General features: G+C 35.3%; 1 protein-coding gene across 1 annotated transcript in view; it reads right to left on the bottom strand.

The window, feature by feature from the left end:
* The window catches only part of LOC126767623 (probable serine/threonine-protein kinase yakA), a 256,576-nt gene that overhangs the window by 156,842 nt on the left and 79,821 nt on the right, over positions 1-19,913 (bottom strand). Inside the window, exon 3 of the mRNA XM_050485080.1 lies at positions 12,641-12,686. The gene's annotated coding sequence lies outside the window, so the exon portion shown is untranslated. The remainder of the gene's footprint in view (positions 1-12,640; positions 12,687-19,913) is intronic.

The raw sequence follows: 19,913 nt of genomic DNA, 5'->3' as shown, positions 1-19,913 counted from the left end.
TGTTATGTTATGGTATTTTATGTTATGTTAAGTTACGTTATAATATGTTATAATACTAATCAGATGTATGTATGTATATTATATTAAAGCGGTTTGATTTACAGTGAGCCAAAAATCGGGGAAATCGCGTATATGGGATCACTCTAAACAACATCGCCTTAGAGAATAGGAGTCTAAGTCAGGTTTCAGGAAAACGCTTTTTGAATGAAGTTAAGATTTTTATGATTATAACATTTTTACGTAAATTTTTGAGATATCTGAATGAAATTAAATTCATAGGTGCATTTTGAGGTTATATTTATCTTTTGTCGGAATCGGACAGGTCGGACTATAGCATATGTATATCACTCATACAAGCGATTTCTTTTGTCGCTTCAAGTGGCCCTCCTAAAGGCTTACCTGCGTCGTTAGACAGCCACTCTACCTTCCTACCTACCTTCCTACCTACCTACCTACCTAATTATTGTATATTTTAACATACATATAACATACATTGCACTTAAAGTTAGAACGTTTCTATCATGATGGTATAGAATACTTGATATGCCATTAATCGGAATATCTATGTATGTACATATGTAATGCCGCCTTGTAAATTTAGTTTAGAAATTGCATATGTAATCTAGAAATTAATCTTACTGGCTACTAAATGCATGCATTATACATGGAAAAGGTATGCGAGCAGCCGCAAATGCAGGACGTAATCACACATACACATACATATACCCAAACACATACAGGCACATACATACAAACCAGGAATATATACATATACGTGCATATAGGTAATTGAATATTCATGGCAATACATTGTATCGAATGGACATAACTGTAATTTGATACACACGCGCACACACATATGCATATAAAATTTCTACCACATGGTATTACACTTGTAAAACCGCTGTAATTAAGGTCAAATCAAATAACCGACCATAACCGCCTATAAATATGCAATGAATTTCCAAATGCTGCTACAGCCAACACAAACCAACGCCAAACATGAACAATAGCCACATAAATTACAAATATTAAGTGAAAATTTGCAATAATTTAATGTGTTGGTTTGCGTTCGGAGTATTGATTTTGATTGTTCGAAATTAATTCTGGATTTTAATGCATTTTGATTTTGGCATAAATATTTAAAAACAATTTTTGGCGAAAAATACTTTAATATAACTCACAACATGCTCAAATATTTATCAGAGCACTGATATATGGCTGCGGGATGCGGGCGATTGCGGATATTACAGCATTTTAGCAAAACCGAAATTATTATTTATCGACTGTAACCAACGAAAACACACACACACACACACACATTAATTGGAAATTGCGAAATTTTGTGCTGAAAGCGTTTTTTTCGCTCGCCGTTGATTGCAACAAATTTCCACTTGTCACGTGTTTGGCAGTTTTCGCGCTCTAATTATTTCGCTGGTTGGCGGCTAAGCTGGCTGCGGTTAAATGAGTTTCAAATTTTGCGCTAATATTACATAGCTTATTTGTTTGTGTGTGTGTGTCTTTGTACACCTGTGTTGCCACATCTGTTGCAAATTCATGTGCATGTCAACGCCACACCTGACGCATGCCTAACAATATTCATTTTGTTGCTTAGTTGTTGTTGTTAATATTTTCGTTTTATATATTTGATTTTGCTTTTGTTAAACTTGTTTCACATTGTTATTGTGTCCGTTTTATTGTTGTTTTCAGCAATTTGTTTTCAGCCAGTTTGTCATTACATCAGTTTTCGTTGTTGTTGTTGCAGTCCTAATTAATAATTGAACTTCCCGTCACTAGTTTCATGACACAATGTGCTGAATTATGAAAACGTCATAAAAGCTCTGATTTATTGTTGTTAATGGATGTATGTGTGTATATGTAACATTTATCGAGGAAATGGAAATTTATCTACTTTAATTTCTCTATTAGCAAGTGCCGTCTGATAGCTAGAAGAAATTGGAAAGCTATCGAAAGTGAGGCGATAATGAAAATATTGATTTCAATATGTCAACTCTGTCAATTTGACAGCTGTTGCATACAGTCCATAGGGGAGTGTGCGATTCATTCACAGCCACAACTAAAGTAACTATCTGGAAGTAATAATAGACTCACGACTCAAATTTAAGGATCACCCAGAATACACTGCAGGTAAAGCGAATTAAATCCAAAATGCCTTATCAAGAATGATGACAAAAAAAGGGTGCTTAAGTTCCAGTCGGCGATTTTTACTAGCAAACGTAATGAGATCGGTTATTTTTTATGAGTTATCAGTGCTTTCCGAACAATATCAAGTGGCGCTGCTGAACAAATAGCCAGTGTGATGCCCATTGACATCCATAATGACGAATTTGCGCGGGTAAACAATTTATCAGAACCTTCAATACGAGCCAAAAGAGAAGATAGAGTCAAAAGCTTAACAATATGACAGCAGCGATGGCAAACCTCACTCAAAGGACGGTGGACCCACAGACTGCTACGGGACATCCATTCCTGGATCGACAAACGACATGAGGACATGAATTTCCACTTAACCCAAGTACTGAGTAGACATAGGTGCTTTAGAAGTTACATGTACCGATTTCAGCAAGACAGTAGTCCGAACTATCCGACGTGCTCAGAGTGCTTTGAAGACTCTCAGCATGTATTCTTTTCTTTTTTTTTTAAGTAAAAAGGAAAAAGTTAAAACTGCACTCGGTAGTAGTTTTACGGCGGAAGATTTGTTCAGTCCCCTGAGAGGTGGAAAGCTGTGAGCGAAGCGACAACCTCAATCATGAGATAACTTGCGGCATATAGAGCAGATTAGGCGTTCGTCAGTCCATGCCATAGACGAGACATAAATGTCTTAGCACTCCCACAAAGAGATACTTAATCTGGAGTTGAAAGTAGGTTAGGTTTGGCGGATTGAAGTTTCGCACTCTGGCTTTTAATGCTTCCCCTTACTTTAAAAACAAAAACAACAGAAAAAGGAAATCAAAAGAACATGAGTATTTGACTCACGCCACTAGCGTCTTTTGAAAAACGATGTATAGTACGTGAAATTATGAATTTTTCGAAGAACTTGAATTTTCGTGATAATCTTGAATAATTTCTGAGTGTTGTATCCACGTGAAGCGCGACAATGATCAAATGGCAAACCTGACTGAACACACTGAAAAATTTGACACAAATTCGAAAGCGCTTACGTTGAAAAGACTGTAATGGGAATAGTTAACATAAGAATATGTGATATACCCTTTCTTATAGATACCGGATCTTTCAGATGTTAGAAATTCTTGCTCTTGATCATCTAAGAAACACTTAAGTGATATTATATGATGAGTAATATCGAAGCAGACTTACTGTTCGCTGGGTTAGAAAACAAAGCCGATAACAGCAACACCTATCGGATTATCAGTTATTATATAACCCGATATTTTGGGGACTCTAATGTGAGCAAAAAATAGTAAGACTTTTTTAATTTAAAAGGGCGAAGCTCATACGTCAAAAATTTTGTTTTCTAGTTTTGTATAATTATCAGTGACATCTGTGCCAAACGTCACATCAAAATAAACGTTAGTTTTTGGTATAAGTTTGTCTTTTTGAGGCATATAAAGTGCATTCGGCGATTCTTACGATGAATGGAATTATTCAAAAAAGAAATTCCATTAAGTTTTGTATGCGGAATCAAATTTCTGGTGTCGAATCGTTCAGAATGATGGAAAAGGCCTTCGGTGATAATTGTTTGTCACGAGCAAGTATTTTTAATTGGTACAAATTATTCAAAGCGGGTCGAGAAGGCGTGGACGACGAACCACGTCCTGGACGGCTATCAAAATCAACTGATGATCACTACGTCAAAAAAAAGGGAATTGGTGCCTGCGAATTGACGATTAGCAGTTAGAGATCTTACTGGCCGTGTTGGGATATAAGAAGGATCACTGAAAACTATTTTGAAAGATCATTTGGGACTTAAAAAATACGATTAGTTTCAAAATCACTCAATTTTTTCGTAAACCAGCGTTGCGCTAACGTCTGTGAAGCAATGCTGTCCGACTACCAGGATCTCATGAAACATATTATTACCAGGGATGAGTCTTGGATCTATGCTTACGACCCGAAAACAGACGAATCGCGGCAAGGGTGAGCCGATGATGAAAAACACAGCAAAGCAGGTCAAAAATCAAGGTTATGTTGACAATTTTCTTCGATTAGGGAGATGCGGTGCACTCCGAATACCTTCCGAACGGCCACGCTGTGAACAAGGAATAATATTTAAGTTCTATGTGTCGGAATTATGGGCCAGCAACTCTTTGTTTTTGCACCACGATAATGCGCCGTCGCATAATGCATTGAATCTCCGTGAGTTTTTTGTCAAATTTCCATCCAATAATAAACGATCGCTTCGTGGAAACCGTTTTGAGTCAATTGAACACATTAAACGTGAATCGAAGTGAATGCTATTTAGGAAATTGAATTCAACAACTATTTAGAGAATTAGAAAAAACATTGGCAGAAGTGTTTTGTTGCTAAAGGGGATTCCTTTGAGGGGGACGGCATAGATTTTGAAGAATAAATTCAAAATTTTAAAATTATGAATAAAGTCTTACTACTTTTTGGCTCATGTATATGTGAGATCTGATCAACCAACCAAATCAGCGACGAAACCAAATATTTATGACGCCAAGCTCGGTATTTGGCGGGTTCAGAAGGGCATGCTGTATTATAAGCCTCTGAAACTGGTTGCAACATTATTTCCAAATTTTCTAACCAAAAAATTAGCCATCAAAATTTGTATGAATAGGGCTCTTCAGATAATATTCAAGTTCATATCATTTCGGCGAGAACCTAGAAATTCCATCCACAAAGATATTCTAAATCGAAATTTCGCAAATTTCGCGGCACATGCATGCATTGTTGCAAGAAAACTGTTGCTGCCGCTCTCATTCAATCAAACACATCAATCATTTATACGCAAGCAGAGCGACAAATCACTGTGCTTGTTTGCCAGGAAACACACGCACAGCAACACACATACACTAACAAGCATGCGAAACATTCTCTTAAACTTGTTTTTGCTTACACACACATACAAACATACATACATACTATATGCGTTTGCATTTGTTCAAATTTGCCAGCATGAGCTTGTAAACTATGACATGTGCCGTTATGCACAGACACACACATAAATATTGGCCGTCAAAATCAATCAATTGCAAAGCCAAAACACACAAAATTCCACATGCTCGGCATAGAAGAGATTTTCTATTTTTTTTTTTTTTTTGTTGTATTTGTGTAAACTGCAGCAGCTGGCTGCAACATGTTGAGGTTGGTGGCGCCGCGGCGGTGGGTGTGCGACGGTCAGGCCGAAATTGTTGTGGTTGATATTACAATTATTGCTTTGCTTGTGGCGGCAATCAGTGAAAGTTTACGCTGCAATACACCAGACACCAACATACACATACACATATACAAACGAGCGCAGACACACGCAGACACAGTGCACTGCCTCACAGCCTAGAAACGGCCGCCAGCGATTGCATGTAAATAGGCGATTGGTTGATTTTTTAGGAAATTGGAATATTTATTTGAGTATCGCTGCGAGTGATGCATCGTAAATTGAATTCTGTGCTTACAACAAAAAGAAAAACAAACACAAACGGCACGCAACAAATCAATCAGCAATCAAAACTAAACTGGATTGAATGCAGCAGCAAGCGCTTCATTGGCAAATCAAATAAAAGACACAACGGTAACGAAGCGCATATGAGGCACTTTTTATCTGTCTATATATTATTATATGTTTGTATGTAATTCCATGCATCTCTGTGTGTGTGTGTGTATAAGCTTATGCGTCGCTTTAAATCGTTTTCCTTTCCATTGGGTTCAGCGCATGCAAGATCGAACAAATATTTACGCCTGGGACAATAAAAGCTCAACCGCTGCTCCCAAATAAATAAATAAAAAAATTTTCTTTTTATTGTTCTCATATGAAATAACTCATATGTATGTGTGTATGTATGTAGCATAAGTAGAAACGCATGTTTGCATGCGTAAGAGTTAGTGGTGAGTGATTGGTGAGTCTCATTTGCTTATAGCAATTTTCACTCGAACCAAGAACAGCAAAGAGCGATTTAAAAAAAAAAAAATTATTTTTTACTTTTTAAACAAAAAAAAATATAAGCATATTCAATTAATTTTCTATAACAATACTAAAAAACAATACTAAATAACAATATTAAAAAAATAAAATTTTTAAATTCTTATAAATTTCTATTTTTTAATTAAGAAAAAATAATTATGAACGAATTATTTTGCTTAAAGGCTTAAAAATTTAATTTTATAAAGAAATATTTTAAATATAAAAAATTTAAATTTTTAATATTTTCTTAAATGGTTATAATTTTTTATTATTTATAAAAAAAAATTATTGTGAAAAAATTATTATGTTAAAAGCTTAAAAAATTAATTGTATAAAAAACTGTTTTTAATATAAAAAATTAATTTTTTAAATATTAATTTTATACTTTTAATATAAAATTAGAATTAAATTATTTTTATATTTTTAATATAAGTAAATATTTTAAATTTTTACTATTTTTTTAAAAGCTTAATACTTTAACTTTTAAGAATATTTTTACTTTTTATAAACAAAAACATTATACTATTATTAGTATCTTAAAAGCTTAAACATTTAATTATTATTAGAAAGAAGATTTTATAGAAGACATAAATTTAAAATTTTAAAAAATTAATTTTTCAAAAAACTATAATACTATATATTAAAAAAATTATAATTTTTTAAATGCTTCGAAATTTATACTTTTTATAAAAAAAATTAACAAATAATAGTTTTTAACGCTTACAATTTTATTTTGTTAATAAAATAATTAATAAATAATAACTGTATTTCTTTAAATACTTATAAACTTTTACTTTTCTATAAAAAAAAATTATGTTGACCAAATTATTATCTTAAAAGCTTAAAAACTTAATTTTTTGCAAAGAAAAACGATTTTGTAGGAATAATAATTTTAAAATATAAAAAAAAATTATATAGTATAAAACAAAATTAAAAAAAAAATAATTTTATTTTTTAAACGCTTTTAGTTTTAAAAGTTTATAAATTTAAATATTCTGAAAATAATTCAAAATTAATAACTTAATTTTCTTAAATGCTTATAAATTTTCACTTTTTCATAAAAAAAACATTGATTTTTAACATATTTTTAATTATTTTTTATAAAGAAAAAAGATTTTGTAGAAATAATAATTTTTTAAATCTTAAAACCTAATTTTTTTATAAAACAATATTTAAAAAAAATAATTACATGTTTTGATTCCATACGAATTCCCACTCTTTTTCTTAACAAAAAATTGAACAAATTATAACTTTAAAAGCTTACAAATTTAAATACCTATTTAAATTATTATAAACAATTTTTTAAATAACAACAAATTTTTCTTAAATGCTCATAAACTTCTATTTTTAAATAAAAAAGATTTTTTACAAATAATCATCTTAAAAACCTATAAATCAAAATTTTTAAAGCAATATTTTTTTAAATAAAAAAATTAAAAATTATTACCATACCCCTAAATGCTTATAAATTTCCATTATTATTTACAAAAAAATGTAACAAATATTCACTGTAAAAGATTATAAAACACATTCCTTTGAAAAATAACTTTTTCAATGGAAAAATATTAATATGTAAAATATAAAAAAAAATATTATGTTGAAAGAATAATTTTACATCATAAAAAAATTATTTTTTATTAAAAAATAAAAAAATAATTGTGTTATTTAAATGCTTATAAATTTGTATTTTTAAATACAAAAAATTGTACAAATAGTAATTTTAAAAACATTTTTTTTTAAAAATACTTTTTTTTATTAAAAAACTTATTAGAATTCCCTTAAACGCTTAAATTTCGGTCATTACTTATAAAAAAAATTTATCAAAAACTCATTTTAACATAAAAAAGATTTTGTTGAATCATTTTAAAAGCTTAAAAAATATTTTTCAGACTCATTTTCCCGATTTCTTAAACAAAAGCGCCTTTCCTGAGGAAAAATTCAGATGCCAACAAAATAACGACAAATTTATAAAGGAAAGCCTGAACAAATTTGAATGTGGACGGTAGGATAAACACGAAATGTGAGTCTTAACCCGGAGATAGATTTGAGGTTACTTTGTTATATAAAGAAGGTTGGCCGAAGAACCCAAAAATGCATGATATACTAAGTGACATTGTACCGTAAATATGCCAAGCCAGCAGAAAAACCACTAATGGTACTGTAAAATGCATAACTGAGTACCAGCAAAGAGGTATGCCTTGATATATTTAATTTTTATACACGACTCCGAAATGTAGGCAACGTTTTTCTAGCATGTTTCAGGGCGTATAAAATTTATTACACCGATATAGAATATATTGATTGAATATTTAATTGCCCAAAGGCCTGCGAAAAAGGTATTTAAAATATGCTTAAGAGCCTACTGATTTTTAGTTAAAAATATAGCTCAGACTCAAGCTTACAGAGTGAAGTCAAGCACGTCAATGTCTATCGAAGCAAGGCTCTTTGTGTGAAAAATTGGATTTCTGAGACTAATAATAAATATAAAAAAATATATAAACAAGTTTTTAGTTTCAAGAAAAGATTTTTATGCCACTTCATTATTCGAAAAAGTTATGCTTATTAAAATTAACATCCTGTTGTCCATTCTATGGAGGTTTTACTGTAGATATTAAAGCACTTGATATTGCCTTTAACACGAAAGTGAGCTTTAAAGCGTGAAATGACAACAACAAAGCATATTTTCACATTGTCTTCGCATCAAATTTGTGATAAGCATTAAAAGCTTTCAGTTTACTGCATTGACCTTTAGCTTATTGCACTTAAAGGCGAGACCAAAAAAGACTGCTTATATATACATGTGTGCGTGCCACACGCCCGCTTAACGCAGCTCATATTTTATACAATTTTATGACTCTTATCGTTTTACGGCTATTTTATTGAACTTTTGAGCTTCTTCCATTGTCTCCATACCACATTTTTTTATACCCTGCACAGGGTTTATTCAGTTTGTCACGATGTTTGTTACATTCAAAAAGAAAAGTCAGAGGCCCTATAAAATATACATACTCGTATAAATGACGAGCTGCGTCGATTCAGCCATGTTCACCTTCTCTGTCCGCCTGTCTATCAGTTCATACAGTAATCTCTCAGGTTTTGAGATATCATTCTGAATTTTTGCACGTATCCATTCCTTGTCAAAGAAGCTGCTTACTATAGGACCACTATATCATATAGCTAACACACATACAAACAGAGCGGTCAAAATTAAGTCCATATGAGGAAAATTTTTTTATCTGATGATACGGCATTCCAAAATTTGGTACAGAATATTGTCCAAGGCAACGGTGCATCGCGATTTTAGGGTTATGCATGAAATTCGAAAGGAGGAAGCAACCACCCAACCTCCTCGAAAGAGTTTAGGCCTATAAGCTTAATTTCCTTCTAACTGAAAACGCTATGAAAATCTTGGACATGCTCATTAGTGGCGCAGCGCTTCCTAGAAGTTTATCCAAGGCACAGCATGCTTACAGGTATACGAAAGGCAGATCTGTAGAGACTGCACTCCTTATTTAATATGGTATTTAATATCGAAAGGGTTCTTGAATATAAGGAATATGCTGTTGGAGCATTCCTGGATATTTCTGGAGCGTTCAACAAAGTTTCTACGTAGTCTATTCTTAATAGTATCCAGTCAATAAGTGTTGATCCTGCTATACGACGCTGGATCAAAAGCCACTTGACCCCTAGAAAGATAAGGACATAATGGAACGACTCTAGTATGATCAAGTAAGTCTGTAGAGGTACTCCGCAAGGTGGAGGAACTTGAAAGGCAATGGCCACCACTGTCAAAACAGTCCAGAATTGCGCATCGCAAGCGGGTCTGGGGAAACTGTGAAAACGATCTACTTGTGTTCACAAGAAAGAACAAAATTTCTCTATGGAGTTTCGCTTCGATAAATGGAACACAACTATCTCTCAAGGACCACATCAAATACCTTGGGGTAGTCTTTGACAGCAAACTGCTGCTAACACCCGGAAACGTGATCAACATTGAGAAACCCATGCATTGTCTATACGACGATCTAGACAGAAGCATGGTAAAAAAAGTTAAAAACCAATGGAACGAGCTACCTAGGTGCAAAACTGCAAAAGTCATGTCAAAACGGTAGATCGGAAGTACAAAAAATTCTTATTGGCACTCAATAGAAGAGACTGTAGGAACATGATCGGAATATTAACTGGTCACTGTCCGCTCAATGGGGCTGACAGATCGAGAAGACTGCAGGAAATGTATCTAGATCAAAGCACCAGGGAAACAATGGAGCAACTCTTGTGCACTTGTTCCGCATTGGCAAGACTACGCTGTAAGCATCTCGGGTCCCCACGTTATGATGAGGTATCGATAGTGAGGCCACAAAGTCTGTTAAAATTAGTTAATGGACCTAGTAAGCCTACCAGACTAACCTAACCTGACGTAACGGTGCAATCTTCAAACAAATTTCTCAGAGCGGATCACTATAGCATATAGCTGCCATACAAATTCATCTGGGTATTATAGCTCTGGTGTAGCCGAAGTTAAAGTTTTTTCTTATTTTCTAATATTTCTGTATATATGTATATATTCCGTTGTCAAAAAAGTCTTGCGGTATTTTCGCTAGTTGGCGCTGAAAGCGCGTAGTTCTAGTTTTAGCCTTTGCAGCTTTGTTGTTCTTCAGACAAGTAATTGCTATTCGAACTTCTGCATGGTCGGGCAATAGAACGTCTGCTCCATCGTCATCGATTGGGGAATTTCTATTCAGTAGGCTGAGAAGTGTCCTCTCCATAATTTTATTATGTTTTAGACATCAGTCACTAGATCACTTATTAGGTTCTACTGAAAACATATGGAAATGAACCAGGAAACTTGCTTTCAGTGACTGCTCGTCGCATCGGGTCATGCTATACCTTTTTTAAAAGCTCATTTCACGCGCTAACACGTGTTTGATTGATAATCGTTTCTTTTAAGTCATTCGTGAGTTATAGCGTCGCAAACATGGAGCAAAATAAAAAGAAAATACGGCATATTTTACAGTACAACTACGATAAAGAAAATATTTTTTGTGCAGTTTATGGAAGAAATTTCCACCGCATTTTCAACGTTTTCGTTCTATCGAGATGCATTAGTCGTCGAACAACAACACACCGGCAAAAGCCGTAGCATCGGTCAAGAGCTTTGAGTCATCAAAAATTCATTTCAATTTAAATAAAAAAAAAAAATTAAATAAAAATACCGCAAGACTTTTTTGACAACCCATTATTATACTCGTTTATGTGTTTAAGTGCTCAGACGCTTATCTGAAAATATTTTTTGTGAAGAAATTTCAGCGTTTTTCCTATTGAATGCATTAGACAACAACAACACGAAAAGAAATTTGAGCGCTATTTTTGTAATTAGTAAATAAATATGTATGTATGTAACAATATTGGTAAATGTTTTTGTGTATGTATGTATGTATGTATGTATGAGTGTGCGTAAGTATGTATCTACTTGCGTGCCTAATCACATAAGTCGCTATCTGGGCGTTGGACAACATTTAAAGTTGTACAAATGCAGTTCGCTTGTCAGACACACAAAAAAGAAAGTTACAACAATAACAAAAACACATACGTACATACACATACACGTACATGCATGACAACTATGTCAATAACTTTTACTATCAACAGCGAGTACCAACAGCAAAACAACAAATGCAAAGCAACAAACAAACAACAACAGCGTCGTTTTGTTGTGCTGTCCACCAGCCAGCCACCAGCAAATTGTCTGTCAAAAATGTATTTTGTATGCGGCATGCAACATATGGACTTGTTGTACACGCGACTCGTGAGAAATTGTAGCTTTTTGGGGACCTGATTTGTATAAATTATTTTCACTTATATGTGTGCGTATGTGTGCATGTGTATTTGTATGCGTGAACGATTGGGCGTGCAGTACAAGTCACCCATACGAAATTGGGCATATATTTCAACTTTTGTTTATGCGCTTCTCATTTATGGCAGACCAGCTTACATTGTTGCTGGCCATTGAAATTTTTCCACTTAACTGTAATTACCATAAATTTGTGCGAAGGCATTCGACAACAGCTCACAAAAGCCGAGCAAGCGTGCGCTGGTAGGCATTAAAGCCCATATATAACATATTCATTATATACAGACGTTAACATACATATATAAATACATATATATGTATATTTGTGAGCACCTACATATGCAACACCTCAACTAAATGTTCGCGCACCCTGTGGCACACAATGAAGCGTGAATGTAAATTTATTCCTCTTTTTTTCAATTTTACACATTTTGAGTGAAATTGCTTTCTTTGGCCGAAATTCAGGTTGATAAATATTTGTGCTTAAAAATCGGTGATTTTGTTTACATTTTCCATCATCAGCTGCGGACACAATTTGTAAATATAGTAGATGTGGGCCACTTGGTGCATACAAATGTGTAAAATAACGGTATATATTCAAATTAGTTTGAATTTCCTTCCAAAAATGGTAAAAAACGAGTTCGAAAAAATAAATAAATTAGACGTACCTTTTAAGTGTAATGAATCACCGTCTCATGAAGTGTGAAAAATAATCTGTAAAGAGAACAATATTCATTATTATAAAAGTAATCGGTTTTTCGAAATGAATTAATATTTCGCTATTTATTGTAAGAGTATGATTTCGTATAAAATATTATTATTAAATCTACAATTTTGTAATATAAAATATTATAAACATAGATAGGAAACTTTTTGTCAAGAAGGAAAAACGCGGCAACTTCAAATTTAATGGGGAATGTTTGTTATCATTCAAAAGTACATTCTTTGGCATTTAGTTTTTGAAGATTATCTCTTTCAAATGTCGGCCGCGCCTACGTCTCAGATGGTCCATACGCCGAGCCTACCTTCGATGACTCGCTCTAGCATTTTGACTGGTAACTGGCGAATGACAGGCGTGCTATTCTGCTCTAAGGCCTGAATCGAAACGATATTGTCCGCGTAGACTTTAGCCTTCACATATCCCCACAGAAAAAAGTCTAACGATGTGATGGCCAATCGACCGGCCCAGTATTCTCTCAAAGTAAACAGGACTTTAACAAAAAGAAAACAGAACAAATGGTTTTTTCGGCAAAATTAAATAGTCTCCTTTTGCTTCAATACAGCTTTATGCACGGTCCAAAAGCATGTCAAACGAGTGTTTTAGCTCGTTGGCCGGTATGGCCGCCAGTATGACGGTGCAAGTCTTTTGAATGGCCTCTACGTCTGCATAATGCTTTCCTTTCATGGGCAAATGCATTTTTCCGAAAAGGAAGAAGTCGCACGGTGCTATATCAGGTGAATATGGGGAGTGGTTAATGGTTAAAATGTGATTTTTGGTCAAATAATCGGTCAGAAGGGGTCCTTCGAATGTTGGATTCTGAGCAATTTTTGGTCGTCAGTCAATTTGTGCGGAACAAACCGTGCACACACCTTTCATAAGCACAAATGTTCGGTCAAAATGCGATAAATCGATGTTTTGGAGATGTTCAATTCCATTTCCACGAATTTCAATGATGATTTCGTCTGATTTTTGATGAATTCACGCACAGTTTCGTTGGAATTTCCGGTGATCACGGATTTTGATTGGCCCACATGTTGATCGTCATTTATGTCCTCACGACCACTTTAAAAACGTTGAAACCACTCGGGACGCTGCGGGATAGGCAATCAGCGCCATAAACTTGTTTCATCAATTGAAACGTTTCGTTAAAAGTTTTACCAATTTTAAAACAAAATGTTAAAACAAAATCTTTGTTCGTAAACGTCGAACCTTCTTGGACTTTTCAAGAGCCGATAGAGCGAAGCGGTGTCGCTTAAGAAGGTCGAGCGGTTTCAGTTCTTGCACAAGTTGTATTTGGTATGCTTTTAATTTAAGATCTCGACGTAAAATGCGCCAAGTCGGTCCAAACGCAGTCCGTGTTGCCGCGAGCGGCGTCGATTCGACGGTCTTCGAGTAAACTCTTATCTACGTTTGCTATAATTTCTTTACTGCGTGCTGGACATGGTCTCTTCTGTCGAGTGTTATCCAAAAAGGAATACTGGGTCTTCAGATTTTGGAAATAGTACGCTCAGTAGGCCGATTATGTTGACCATAAGTTGAGCGCAGCGTGCGAAACACATTATTTACAGAATGTGAATTTTCGTGAGAAAATTGGACGAATAACAGTACAGAATTCACGCGTGATCTGTCAAAAAAGGCTATTGAAAGAAGTGTCTCTACTTGGATCACCATGTATTGACAAAGCATATTTAAGAGTTTTAAGTTTGTTCCTTTAGTGTGATGGAGTCGGCGGAGTCATAAAGGAAGTTTTGTCGCAAATATTTTGGCTTCCTATAAAAAACTTTTAAAACTAGGATAATCTTATATTTTTTTTATTCTTGCAACCGAATCTCCACATACCGCATGAACAAATCCAAAGTGAAAACGATGCTCATTGTCTTTTTTGACATCAAAGGCATTGTCCACCATGAATTTCTTCCTCCTGGACAAACTGTCAACGTCAAGTTTTACGAGGAAGTCCTCAAGAGTCTCAAACGAAGGGTCATTCGGGTTCGACAAGACATCGCAGCCGATTGGAAGTTGCACCACGACAACGCCCTGGCTCACACCGCCTTTCTTGTGAGCAACTACCTAACCAAGGTCGGCATTCCAACGCTTCCGCAGCCGCCTTACAGCCCAGATGTGGCCCCCCCGCACTTTTTTGTTTTCTTGCCTGAAAAGGCCAATGAAAGGCAAGCATTTTGAGACGACAGAGGGGATCTAAGCAGCATGCACCTCGGCTCTCAAGGCTATTCCGGAGAATGCCTTCGATGACGCCTTCAGTGCTTGGAAATTGCGATGGCAGCGCTGGATCGACGCAGAAGGAGCCTATTTTGAAAGTTTTTAAAGAATTGTAACGATTGGTTCAATAAATTTTTTTAAATCGACTCAGTCCTATTACTTTCCGGACAAACCCTGTATGTATATATATATGCCAAAAATTAATTGAATCGGTTTAATACATTCCTTAAACTCCATGTAGCTAATATAAAGATTGTCGAACTTCCGATTGGCTTTGTACCGCTTATATCGTCAAATGTGAGTTATTTTAATAAAAATTGAGGGAAACGTTGTTGTTTTAACAAAGGTGCACATTTCTGCCTTAAATGGACAAAATCGGGTGAAAACTTTCCCTAGACCCCGTATAACTTACAAACTTTGCGCAACTGAAGGTATTTCCCTAGCTTTTATCCTGGCAAATAGCAGAAGTATGAAATGTTTGGTTACACACGAACATAGCGCTACCTTACATGTTTCATAGAGAATGAGTGCAGGCTATCGCACGAACTACTAATTTCTCTTCGTAAATTGAGATCGGCACGTTTCACAAATTACATTTTTTATTGATTGTAATTATTTGAAAATTTCCTCACATTTGGCATGCAGCAGCGCCATTACGCTTGCCACACCTTTCACTCAGCGTTGGCCGCTGCAGCTTTTTATGCGCTGCTTACAACAAAAAAACGCCTGTGACCGATTAACAAAACATGTTTTATGCGGCGAATCAAAAAAGTGCTCATTGCGAAAACAAAATAGTGAATGAAAACAAATTTCAAATCATTTTTTTTTTTACTTTTTACTTTATTTCATTTTGTTTTTGTTTTGTAATTCACCCCTCATCTTTCTATTGATGATTTCGGCGACCGCCACACAAAGAGTCGAGTCAAATGCACACTGCTAAGGCCACTCGGCACCGCCCGTTTCCACAACAACAATGGCGCGCTCACGGCGCGCACTTGAATACTCGACGCCATCCCCTTCCCCTTTGACCGCCGCCAACAATCGCGCCATACATCCATTCAACCGTAGCGAATGCAAACACAATAACAATAAGTTCGAAAATAAAATTAAGAAAAATCAGCATTGTTTTTATTGTGATTTTGCGGCGAGTGAGCTTAGTTCTGCGCCGAGTGCTGTGCGCTTTAATGATTTTGATTATTGTTGTTTTTGTTGCTATTGCTTTGCTTTGATTGCTGTGCACTTTTCGAGCTATTCAATTATTATTACTTTTTGACGTTTTTGTTGATTTATTGATGTTTTGCTTTTGTTGTTGTGCCTTCAATCGAGTGATCAGGTTTGAGCGTGCTGCACCTGCACCGCCGGCGAGCGTTTGTGATTAATTGTTGCCATTTGAAAGTCAATCGATAATGGCGAAACCTATCGCCTTGATTGCTTTTCTCTTAGCTATGATACTTCTTTTGCGTTTGTTCATTAACGGTAATTTTTAACAAAAATAATAGCTACTTTTTGATGTAACCATCAAACATTGATTGCAATTAAAGTTTCTTTTCTAGTTTCTATGGCGTTTCTATGGCAAGTGAAGAAAATATAGCAGCCGTAGCTGAGAGTGTACACGAAGACCGTGGAGAATTCGGCACCGATCGCAGCAACTCGGTCTGACGTATGGAAGGACTTTGCATGTTTTATGCCGAGATCTTAAATTGAAAGAGTAAAAAATATAGCTTATGCAAGCACTGAAGGCCCTCGACCTTTCCAAGCGATATTGCTTCGCTCCATAGTATCTTGAAAAGTTGCAAGAAGATCCGACGTTTTCCAACCAAATTTCGTTCAGCGATGAGGCTCATTTCTGCACCCATGGGTATGTAAACAAGAAAAGTTGCTACATTTGGAACAAAGACCAACCTGAAGAAGTTCAAAAGCTGCCGCTTCATCCAGAACAGACAACGTTTTGGTGTGGTTTGTGGGCCCATGTATTCATCGATCCATATTTCTTCAAAACTGATCCCGATGAGAACGTAACCATCAATGGCGATCGTTATCGCGCCATGTTAACCAACTGTTTGATGCCAGAAATTGAAACTCGTGATCTCGGCAACAATTGGTTTCAACAAGATAGCGCCGCTTCTCAAACATCACATCAATCAATGGATTTATTGAGAGAACACTTCAGTGAGCAGATAATTTCACGTTTTGGCCCGGTCGTGTGGCCATCATGGTAATATGATATCATATCGTTAGACATTTTCCTGTAGTGATATGTAAAGTCTAAAGTCTATGCGGACAATCCCGCTTCGATTCAGGCCTTGGAGCAAAACATCACGCGTGTTATTCGCCAGTTACCAGTCGAAATGCTCGAACGAGCCATCGAAAGTCAAACTCAGCGGATAGACCATCAGAGACGTAGCCGCGGCCAGCATTTGAAAGAGATAATCTTCAAAAAGTAAATGCCAAAGAATGTTCTTTTGAATTATAACAAACATTCCCCATTAAATTGGAAGTTGCTGTGGTTTTCCTTAAAAAAATTAGGGAACCCGAAATGGATCACACTTTATTTCAAGTTCCAAAAGTCGATATCAAGATATAAAACTTTATGTTTTAAGATGAAGGAAGTTTCGTCTAATTGGATGTCCACTGAATTTTCTTTTTTGCTTCTGCTAAGTTAAGGAATTCTCAGTTCTTTTAAATAAAAATCGGAGAAATGTTTTATAATCCATTTTTTCATATACTTACATATATGTATATTCATTGTATCATACAAATAGCATATGTATGTATGTATGTACGTTGTTTTTTTTGTGTTGCTCAACTAATTTATTATGAGTTCGACTTGATTTATTAAGGTAGCAATTAAACTAAGAACTTCCCTTGAGGCTGACATATGACACCGACGAACTGCGATATCAAAGAGACATACATACACGCACACCTGTAATACTGCTTATGTATGCACGTATGTTTGCGTGCAACAACGTTTTTTCCCCAGCTCAGTGCCATAAAATAAAGGCGCATAACACTGTGGCATATAAGAGTTATCCTTATGCACGTTGCAATTGATTGCAACAACAACAACTACATATGTGTGCAATAAACAACAACAACAACAACAGTACTATTATTGTCAACTTAATGAGCCGACTAGCTGCAGCCGCTCAGCAGCACGACAACAACAATTGTAAAAACAACAACAACTTAAAGTAGAGTAAGATGGTAAGGGACTGAGGGGGGGGGGGGGGACATGGCAACCGCAATTGCTTGTAAATTGACACTTGAGTGACACTCAAGCGCATTCGAGCAGATCGTCGACTCGAGCCGCAGTTCAACTGTGTTGATTTATTACAATTTGATGGCCATCAACTTAAAGGGCGATGCGTTGGCAGCGGCAAGTGGCAGCCAACAGCGTGTTGTTCGGCGCTTCGCGACGGTTGCGACAACAAGCGAAATCAACTTTAAATGCGCATAAATGTTGAGGCTCTCAATTGTATGTATGTAAATATGTATGCAGCAATGTAACTGTGTATGAGTGTGTTTGTTGGTGTGTGAGTATGTTTGCGCCGCCATTTCATACGGCCAATTTACTGTTAACAATAAATAAGCTACGCAATGAATGACGATGACAGTTCATTTAAAATTACAACAACAATGCATGCAACAACAACAATAAAAATGTCAAAAAAAATGCGAAAAATTGCCAGCTTTACTTTCACTCGATTGATTTCGCCAGGAGCGGACAATGCCAAAGAGTTTGTACAAATTGCGGGTTATGTGGCATTTCATTCAAAAAAAAACATACATACAAACACACACACACACATCATATACATCATATACATAAGTATGCATAAATATTACTGTGAGCGCTTGCAGTTTATTGAAATAATATATTGTGGGCAAAATTCAAAAATTAATTGGCTGCTTTTAGCATTTAAGCGCTGCACGAAAGCACTGTCATTGTTATTGTCAAAGAGTCGTGAGAGGTGAATGAGATAAATGGGCATATACAGACATATGTATGTACATAGGTATTTACAGCATCATATACTTTATTGAAGAACATTGCAGGCCAATAATTGTGATATTTTTTTATTCCCTGAACAAGGTATACAAGCTCTGCCTCGAATTTTGCTTCACTTCAACCAGAAAGAAAGTTCAGATACTTCAATTTTTGAGATATCTTCCTTTCTTATCTCCCTTAGAAGTTACTCATTTATTGGAATCACCAATATCGGACTATTATAGCATACAGCTGCCATACAAACTGAACGATCAAAATGAAGTCGTTGTTTGGAAAACTTTTTTATTTACCGAGTTATGTTCACGAAATTTGACACGAAGTATTTTTTAAAGCAACGGTATATTATATGAAGAATTTTTTTAGTTTAGACTACCGTAGCGTATAGCTGCCATACAAACTGACCGATCAAAATGAAGTCGTTGTATGGAAAACTTTTTTATTTTACAAGATATTTGCACGAAATTTGGCACGAAGTATTTTTTAAAGCAACAGTATAATATGCGAAGAAATTTTTTAGTTTGGACTACTGTAGCATATAGCTGCCATACAAACTGAACGATCAAAATCAAGTCGTTGTATGGAAAACTTTTTTATTTACCGAGTTATCTTCACGAAATGTAGCACGAATTATTTTTTAAGGTAACGTTATATTTTCCGAAAAAATAGTTCAAATCGGGCAACTATAGGACATAGCTGCCATACAAACTGATCGCTCGAAATCAAGATAAAGATCTTTTATACCATAAGAAGGGCATCTGTGAAGGGTATTATAGCTTCGGTGCTGCCGAAATTTGTTTCTTTTCCTTGTTTTCAATATTTTTTTTTTTAATTTTTTTAATATTTTTCAAAGCAAAGCGCAACCAATAAGGCAGCGCACTTCATTAAAAGTCACATTTCATTGTAAAATATTTCTTGAAATAAAATCCGCTTAACAGCTCGTGGCACATTTGTTGCCAGCAGCAATTATGATCAATGCTTTTGTGGCAAG

This window comes from Bactrocera neohumeralis, chromosome 2 (genome assembly GCF_024586455.1).
Source record: "Bactrocera neohumeralis isolate Rockhampton chromosome 2, APGP_CSIRO_Bneo_wtdbg2-racon-allhic-juicebox.fasta_v2, whole genome shotgun sequence".
Taxonomy (NCBI): domain Eukaryota; kingdom Metazoa; phylum Arthropoda; class Insecta; order Diptera; family Tephritidae; genus Bactrocera; species Bactrocera neohumeralis.
This window is presented reverse-complemented; position numbering and strand designations above follow the sequence as displayed.